This window comes from Zalophus californianus, chromosome 5, assembly GCF_009762305.2.
Source record: "Zalophus californianus isolate mZalCal1 chromosome 5, mZalCal1.pri.v2, whole genome shotgun sequence".
In the NCBI taxonomy this organism is placed as follows: domain Eukaryota; kingdom Metazoa; phylum Chordata; class Mammalia; order Carnivora; family Otariidae; genus Zalophus; species Zalophus californianus.
This window is the reverse complement of record NC_045599.1, coordinates 42,266,928-42,276,426: the sequence shown is the minus strand read 5'-3', so window position 1 is coordinate 42,276,426 and position 9,499 is coordinate 42,266,928.

Sequence of the window (9,499 nt, the reverse complement as noted above, 5' to 3'; positions counted from 1 at the left end):
CTGGTCTTACCCCATGAGACCACTTGAAAGATGTGGTGACTCCTGCAGAGAGGTGGGTTACTGGAAACTATCAAAGCCAGACAAAGCCAGACTCTGCTTCAGGTGGTAAGGACAAATTTTAATCAGTAATATACTATCGCAATAGGGAGAAGAGTCCAGTGTGAACTGAACTCAACCTCAGTTTGTACAGAAGGGACTGGGCATTTTAAAGGGAGGATAAAGGAATAGAGATGGGGCGAGCAGGGGCTCCGCAGAATCAGGGAAATGAAAACTCACAAAAAGCTTGTCTGTGTGAGACACATCTGAGTTCCTTAACTGGCCCTTATCAAAGTTAGAGTTCTACCTTTCCACAGGGGCAAATGCTTCCGGTGGCATCGAGTTTCCTCAGGCAGGTGCTTTAAGCACGGGGGCGGAGGGGAAGGGAGACCTATCATCATCCTAAGGATGTAGCTTTGGAATGTTAACAACTGTCAGTGTTTGTTCAAGTCTTTATAGACCAAGGTTGAAGCCTACTTTCTCCAGGCTCAGAGGCTCAGAGGAGCCTGGCCAGAGTTCGGTCAAGGAGAGACTCTTTGTCAAAACCAGGAGCTAAGGAAGGCTCACAGGTGGCCAGCTAGAGGAGCCAGCAGGAGTCCACAAATACAGTTTTTAAGGTTAGAAATTCTCAAAGTGGGAAGGGTTTACTAAGTGTCTGGAAAAGCACTCCGTGGGAGAGAATCAGCATTTGGAATATGTCCAATCTAGAGGGCACCAGTACCAGATTACAACTATGTGAGAGCTGTCTGCTCCTCATCCTTGGTTCCTCTCCCCATTGCCTATCTCAGTGCAACAGGAGGAGGCAATGAAATCCAGGGCACGGAAAGAGTAGGAAAAACACTGCTCACACTCCTACCGCAACCAAAGGTTTAAAACCTGAAAAGATTAAAGTTTGAGGGAAGGAAAAACATAAATTGGTGAGAGCCTGGAATATAGATGATCTGAAAGTGATGGTGAAAACCAGTATGGAATATGCCTGAGATTTTGTCCTGAGAAAGACAAGAACCATTCTAGAGAGAGGGTTTAAATCCAGAAACCTGAGCAGGGATAAAGTTGCTTTCTGTTTGTACCCTACCAAGTCTAGTTTATTTATTAAACTATTAAACACACCCTCCTCTATTACTTCACCTTCCAGATATTCCCCTAAGAGTGACTCTGTTTGCACAGGGTGCAAGAGTGCTAAAGCACCCTAAAGCACAGGGTGCTTATGCAAATGTTTATGCTTATGCATGGATGGGAGGTTTCCTGGTGTCCATCATATTCTGAAAGGGGTCTGTTGATTCCAAAATGAAAAGCTCTTACACTAGGCCCCTGGATCTCAGCTCCACATACCTATATCCTTCTCCTTTTGTTAATCACAAATACTCTGTGTTGCCCCCTTTACTGTAATAAACTGGAAGTAAGAATAAAACACACTTCAATGTATAAATGCGTAGTTCAGGGTTTCACTGGAATGCATAATGGGATATTCATATGTTGTACTCATGCGTTTGTACAAGAAAACAAAAACAACAGCAACAACAACAAAAACCAAGAAACAGGCCCCAGATGATATCCTAAGTCCCACCTCACCAGAGACTTAACTTGATTACATTTGACCCTCCCAGAAATGGAATCTTAAACCAGTCAATTGGGAGTTGCCTGATCAGCACTAGTTAGGTAATCTGCCTGATACACCCCTGCCATCACCTAAGGGCATGTAACCTTGCGATAACCAACCCCCTTTATTGTCTAGTATGACTTCCTTGTTCCTGCTACATTCTGCCTGTACAAGTTTTCATTTTCTACAGCTCCTTGGAGTGCCTTCTCTCTGCTTGATTGGAGGCTGCCCAGTTCCAATCAATTTTAGGTCAGATAACAATCTTAAAATTTTACTGTGCCTCAAGTTTATCTATTAACAGTCCCACATGTGGAAGCATTGGCTGCAAAAGCTCCAGATGCAATCTAAACCAAGTGTATTATATTGACTTAAATAATTTTAGCTGACATGTCATTAGTGGTATTATTTCTTAAAGTTCTGAATGTTTCTTGGTAAAGAGTTTCCATGAAAGGAAGTACAATTTTCTTTCAGTTTACTCAGTTGTATTCAGTGTACATTATAGTTGCATAGGAAAGGGCTAGTGTCAATCTTTGAAAAGGAAATTAGACCGAGGCACCTGGGTGGCTCAATCGGTTAAGCGTCTGCCTTCGGCTCAGGTCAGGGCAGGGTCTCAGGGTCCTGGGATAGAGCCCCGCATCGGGCTCCCTACTCAGCGGGGAGCCTGCTTCTCCTTTTCCCTCTGTACTTTCCCCCTCATCCTCTCTCTCTCTCAAATAAGTAAATAAAATCTTAAAAAAAGAAAAGTTGACAAAATTTGGGTTTACTAAGTGCTGTCTTTGTAACAAACACAGATTCCCAGGTCACCCTCAGGGGACAAGCCTGCCATTCAGTGTTCAGGAACTGAGCAGTTCCCTGAAGAACGTCATCCGCACTTCTCCCTCAGGCCTTCTCAGTTCTTCCCTATTCCACCCTCCTGTCTTTCCTCACTGAAGGGGAATTCGTGGACTAAACAGAAATCTCTTTACAGTATTTTTCTTTTAGAAATGCTAAGGAATTGAGGAAATCACTAGATCTGATTACTTAATAAAAGGAAATCTGTGTGTGTGTGTGTGTGTGTGTGTGTGTGTGTGTGTGTGTCCCTGGGTGGGCATAAACTAAAGAGAAATCTTGATTGAATTTTGGATGCTCTAATACTCCCCAAGTCACTTACTCACTCATCACTATAAATGAGTGTTCTCTACCATTCCTTTATATGGATTTTGTTTTCAGAGGATTATGTCTCTATACTCAGGGACTCACCTGTAGAACCATGCTGATTGGCCCTATTGCAAGTTTACAAGCATCCAATTTCAGTTCTCATGGATTAGTGTACTTGCCTGGGACCAGTTTCTCCCATTTCCCTAAGCACTGGTGCCTTGCTCCTTTCTTCAGACCTTCTAACCAATGCATCACTGTCCTGAAAAACTCAGATGCTTCTCTGACTTGCCAAAACAGCTTTCTGTATCAGCCTGCATCCTGGCGCCTCATTAAGGAGGAAAAATAACAGAGACCCAAGATGGAGTGCTGACTGAAAGAATTTTTACTGTTGAGCAGGGGAACCCCAATCCAGCTGAGTCTAGCCTCTAGGGGATGCAGTTTGGGGAAAGGGAAAATGGTGTCATATTTTAAAGCCAGAAAACCACAAATTGACTCTGTCCTGTATTAGGACAGTTGCTGTGAGCAAACATGGGGCGGAGCTGGAAGGGATAGCCTGCCTTTGTGGGGTTCCTGCCTCAGGGGCATAACTTCCAGCAGCCTCAAACTACCGTTTGAGACCCCCTTCCTTCAGGTGAAATCTCATGCTATTGGCTCTATGTAGAAAGAGCCAGAAGGATAATTTTAATCACCCAAGAGGTCCCCTTGGGTCAGTGGAAATAAACAAACTGGCAGAAATTCCTGTAGACATAATGTTATGACTTATAAGCTGGGTGAAGAAATAAATTTACAAAAAGCATTCTGCTACCTGCAGACCCAAAGGACAAGTAAAATTGTTTTACGAGAGTGGGTATTTTATAAGTGAATGGTTCTGCTAATTATAATAGCAAAGTTCTGAAACATGTTCATATGAAATTAAAAGTGTTGCTTAAATTATAACCATTGTGTTGTAATGTTGATTGTCTTAAAATGTTACCTTTCTGCCTTTGTGTCAAGTACCCTGTTATGCCCCTCAGCTTATTTTGAAGGACCTGATAACACTTGTTCTCAAGAGCAATGCTTCCTCTGCTTTCGGATGCCACCTCCTTAACCTTTATAAAATCTCTGGAAGATTGGTTCATTTTCCCTTCACTAAGAAATGGATACTGACATTTTCAGAGTAATTACTTCCAGGTTGTTAAATTATGGGTGATTGTTTTGCTATTTTGTATTTTCCAGATTTTGAACAATAAACATCTGGGTTTTTTTCTTTTTTTAACTTTGAGAGATGTTAAAAGTACAGACAAGTGCTGACAAAAACATGATACTTGCATCCCCATGACTTAGAGCTCATCTATAATGTTTATAAATAACAGAGTAATACAAAATTAGTATATGTTCCAGAATGGGATGCATGAGATGATATGCCTACCGGACAGCTTCAAATCCAATCTGTGGCTTTTCAGCATGAGCTTCATTTCTTTGTGCTACTGGTTTTTTTTTTTTTCACTTTTTCTGATTATAAATAAAGTAAAACATTATCTTTAGAATGTAAAGAGGCAGACTGATAGTGGAATCCTAAAAGAGAGGTCGTTACTAAGCATGTAAAAAGTAAGAGGATTTTCTCAAGCCCGGCTGCTCTAGAGAGAGCAAAATCACAGGTGAGGGATAATTTAAAAAGATGAAGATGCTCCTGCTCTGGAAATGATGGTATAGAAGCCTACTATGTGTCAAATATTCTTCTAAGTATTCATTTAACCTTGATGACAATGTCATAGGGATATCATTATATTATTGTTCAGTTTTATGGACAAGGAAACTGAGGAATAACAAGAATAAGTGGCTTGCCTACAGTTTACACAACTGGTAGGCGGTGGAACTGGGAATATTAACTAGATAATCTAACTCCAGGGGGTCTATGTGCTTAACCTCTATCCTTTGTTGACCTCCCATAGGTAAAAATGCTAGAACTCCAAGTCCTAAATCAAGTCCACCTTTCTCTCAGGAGAACCCAAGAAGTGTATCCGTTATCTGTTGCCTCATAAAAAAAATGCCAAAACCTGGTTTTAAACAACAACAATAATTTATTTAGCTCACAGATCTGCAATTTGAATGGGGTTCAGCAGGGATGCCCATCTCTGCTCCATGTAGTGTCAAGTGAAGCAGCTAGCTCAGCTGGAGGCTGGAAGATCCACTTACCATATAGCTCATCCTCATCGCTGGTTAGTTGCTGATTGATACTGAGAACTCAGCCAAGGATGAAACCAGGGCGACACAATTCCTTTCTATGTAGGCGTTTTTCACAAGCTACTTCAACTTTCTTGGAGCATAATGAATGGGTTTCAAGGGCCAGCATCCAAAAGGGACAGGAAGTAGAGTCTGCCAGTGTGGTTTTGTTTTGGTTTTTTTTAAGATTTTATTTATTTGACAGAGAGAGGGCACAAGTAGGCAGAGCTTCAGGCAGAAGGAGAGGAAGAAGCAGGCTTCCTGTTGAGCAGAGAGCCCCACGACCCAGGACCCTGGGAGCATGACCTGAGCCAAAGACAGGCTTAACCGACTGAGCCACTCAGGCATCCTGGGCAAACAAGGATTTTAAAGAGGCATCATTTTATTTATTTTTTTCATTTAAAAACTCACCTGTTTTTTTTTTTTTTTAAAGATTTTATTTATTTATTTGAGAGAAAGAGAATGAGAGATAGAGAGCACGAGAGGGAAGAGGGTCAGAGGGAGAAGCAGACTCCCCGCCGAGCAGGGAGCCTGATGCGGGACTCGATCCCGGGACTCCAGGATCACGACCTGGGCCGAAAGCAGTTGCTTAACCAACTGAGCCACCCAGGCTCCCAAAACTCACCTGTTTTTATTTTACTTTCTTTTTATAATGCTATAATTTAAACTCAGATTCTTTTATTCTTTTATTCTTTTCCAAAGACAAATTAGAGCATAAATGTAAATAAGGGATCCAAATGACCCTGGGTAGAGGGTTTCTTCTGGGATGATTAGAAACAGCTTTGAACAAGATTGAGGTGATGGCTGCACAACTTTTTCACTTCTTGACATGTCTATGTATATTGTACCAACACATTTTACCTTCAGCTTTCTGATGAGTAAGGAGTGACTAAAAGAGAAAGAAAAACAAGTTGTCCTATATTTCCCTTTCCTTTTATGTCATCAAGTTCACATGGCTCATACAAGGGATTAGCAAAGGTAAGAAAGGATATGGTAAGTTTTCTTTTCTTTTTTAAAAATTTTTTATTGTTATGTTAATCACCATACATTACATCACTAATTTTTAAGGTTTCTTGATGGTACATGCTTCTTAGAACACCATTGCTTTTGTTTCTGTTTTGGAAACAAGTTTTGGTGTAAGAAGTAACGTGGTCCTGGGAACTGTCAGGACCTCCCTCCTTACTCAGTCGTAGATGTACTATGCTATCTAGTAATTGGTTTGAGTCGCAGGGAACTCCCACACCTTGTGTATGGAAGAAATTCCGTGCCCATGGGCATCACAAGTGGTACGTGCAAATGGACAGCAATGAACAGCAGACACACATAATGCTTGGATCTCCTCTGTTTCTGAGCTGGCTTCCTTGTCCCACTGAGGCTCACTTGCCAAACAGAAGTTCAAAGATAGAATTTTCTAGAGTTTTAAGACAATGACAGCAGAGCCCTAAGCCAAGTGCAGAGCCCTTCTGAACATGGAACCCTGTGTTACTTCATAAGTTGTGTATCCCTGAAGTCCGCCTTGGTTCGAGGGCAAACATTCAGCCCTCTCAGGATGTTTACCAGGTCACGAGCAAAGGCAGAGCCTGGAAAACTACTGCAGTATTTGGGATGTCATTTGCAATTAACATAAATTTTAACAATTATTCTATTTTTAAATTGGATGGGATATTTAATAACATTATGGGTTGCGGGTAGACATTCTCTAACTGACAGCTCTCTTTCCTAGCCCTGTCACTGTTTGATGTTCTTTTTTTTTTTTTTAAGGATTTTATTTATTTATTTGAGAGACAGAGAGAATGAGAGAGAAAGCACATGAGATGGGGGGAGGGTCAGAGGGAGAAGCAGACTCCCTGCTGAGCAGGGAGCCCGATGCGGGACTCGATCCAGGGACTCGATCCAGGGACTCCAGGATCATGACCTGAGCCGAAGGCAGTCGCTTAACCAACTGAGCCACCCAGGCGCCCACTGTTTGATGTTCTGATTCCCTTTTCTTTATCTATGCTCTTTAGTTTAAATTGAGATGTAATTGACGTTTAAGAATGCCCAAATGTTGAATGGGTAGCTCAATGACTTTTTACCTATGTCTACACCCATGCAACCACTACCTAGGCATGATTTGGACTATTTCCTTCACCACAGAAAGGAGGTTGCCACTATTCTGATTTGTGCTACCCTAGAATAGTTTTGCCTATTTGTCTTTTCTAGAACCTCATAAAAATGGACTCGATGTGTATTCTTCTATGTCTACTCTGCATAGTATTTCTGAGAGTTATCCATGCTGTTGCAGCTGTTCTTTTTTTTTCCTTGTTGTTTGTATTCCATTATGCGAATACATCAGAATTTGTTTATTCATTCAAGTGTTAATGGACATTTGAGTTGTTTCTAGTTTGGAGCTATTATAAATTAAGCTGCTGTGAACACTCTTATACAAGTTTTTATGTGGACATTTGTTTTCATTTTTTTTGAAGATTTTATTTATTTATTTGACAGAGAGTGACACAGCAAGAGAGGGAACACAAGCAGTGGGGGAGGGAGAAGGCGGCTTCCTGCGGAGCCGGGAGCCCGATGCTGGGGCTCGATGTGGGGCTTGATGCGGGGCTGGATCCCAGGACCCTGGGATCATGACCTGAGCTGAAGGCAGATGCTTAACAACTGAGCCACCCACGCGCCCCTGTTTTCATTTCTTTTGAGTAAATACTTAAGAGTGGAAATGGTGTGTCATATTTTACTTGAATAGAAATTGCCACAATTTGCCAAAGTAGTTACACTCCCACCAGTAGTGTATGATAATTCTTTTCTTTCTTTTTTCTTTTCTTTTTTTCCTTTTTTCTTTTTTGTTTTGCCCCCTTGCTTCCCAGCCTCATAATCATTTCCATATAATTGGGAGGAGGGCTCTTAATTTAGGGACAAACTATGTTCATAGCTAGAATATAGAAAGAATGGAAAGTCTGAAGGTCTTAAGCAATTCAATTCCTAATAATATTTCAAAGAAAAGGTGTGAGTGTGTGTGTGTGTATGCATGTGTGTGCCAAGGGAGTGTTCTTAGATAATTCGTGGGGCAAATTGGAAAGTGGGAACTTTAGGAACATTAAGCGTATTCTTTTACTCTGCATATTTCAGTTTACTCTTTAAAAATTAGCTGTCCCAGAATAGTGTAAGTGATGATTTTTGTTTAAATTTTGAGATATTTATAAATGGCTATGATGTTCAACCTGTATGTGACATTTTTGGAAGAGATGGTTTAACAGATAGTGCCAGATAATGTTATCTATTTTTATTGAATTCACTTAATGTTTTACTACCTGAGAGGTCTCAGCATTTCTTTTTTTCCCCACAAAATCTTCCTTGTTGGTAAAAGAGCTACAACATTTAAGAAATGAAAAAAAATATATGTAGGTAAAATAACATTGCTAAGATTCTATGGAAGCAGAAGAGAGTTGCAGATGTACCCCTGTGGTTACCCCACCTATATCCCAGCTCAGAGGGCAAGCTGGGACTTGGGTTGCTGGTCAACAGCAGTGAGTGGCGTAGGGACCTGATCCAGAAGAGGGCAGCCAAGAGCTGCCTTAACTACTACAGAGAGAACCAGCTGAGACCTTCCAGGGTGATTATGAAATTGTGGAAATTCCCAGAGAGATATAGGACCAGTTTGGGGCCTGCTGAGCTCAAACTTGACTAGACTAGGAACAGAAGTTAATAGAAGAGGCTAGGAACCAGCTTAGGTACTCTAGAGTGAGATTAAGGAAAAGCAGAAAGTTGCTGACCTGCGTCAACATCAGGGGCAAGAGACGATGAAAGATCGAAATCCATGAAAGGAACAGGTTGGCTGGCAAGCTTTTTCTGTTTTTCAAAATATTTTTCAAAAAATTTTTCCTTTTAAAATATTCGTGATCATTATGATACACCAGAAATTACAACAAAATTTGTTCTAATAATGAGGTTGGGGGCCCTTACAGGGCTCGAAGCTAGAAGGAAGTTGTGATATACCATTGCACCAGGTCTTAAGCTTCCTTTGGAGTATTTCTGGGAGTAAGGGCTAATGCTTAAAAGCTCTCCAGATGTTACCTGAAGTCTCCTGTGTTATGAGATCTAGAGAGGATTGGCCTGAATGCTCACTGGTTACTGTGGGAAGTCCAAAGCCCTCCCTAAGATTTTTGTGCATCTCTGGGAGAGAGAGGCCGTTGTTGGGTGTTATGTTCTCATGGTCACCATTACCTGTCTAAAGCTAAGCATTTAGAACAAATCCTGGCACATTTTACAAGGGGTACTCATGTCTCTGTCTTCATTCTTCTTTCTCCTTCTCTTTTGCTTCCTCCTCTTTCTCCTTGTTATTGTTATGACTTCTGGCTCTGAATTCCTGCTTCCACTGAACACGGTCAGTTAATGGATTGTCTCACTGTTTCTTACCCAGGTTGTCCCATTTGTCACCATGTGAATCAGTTTGTCATTTCCATTCCCTTTCTCAATTGATACATACTCATAACACCACCGCTCCCTCTCCTTTCCCCTCAACACACACCGATGAGT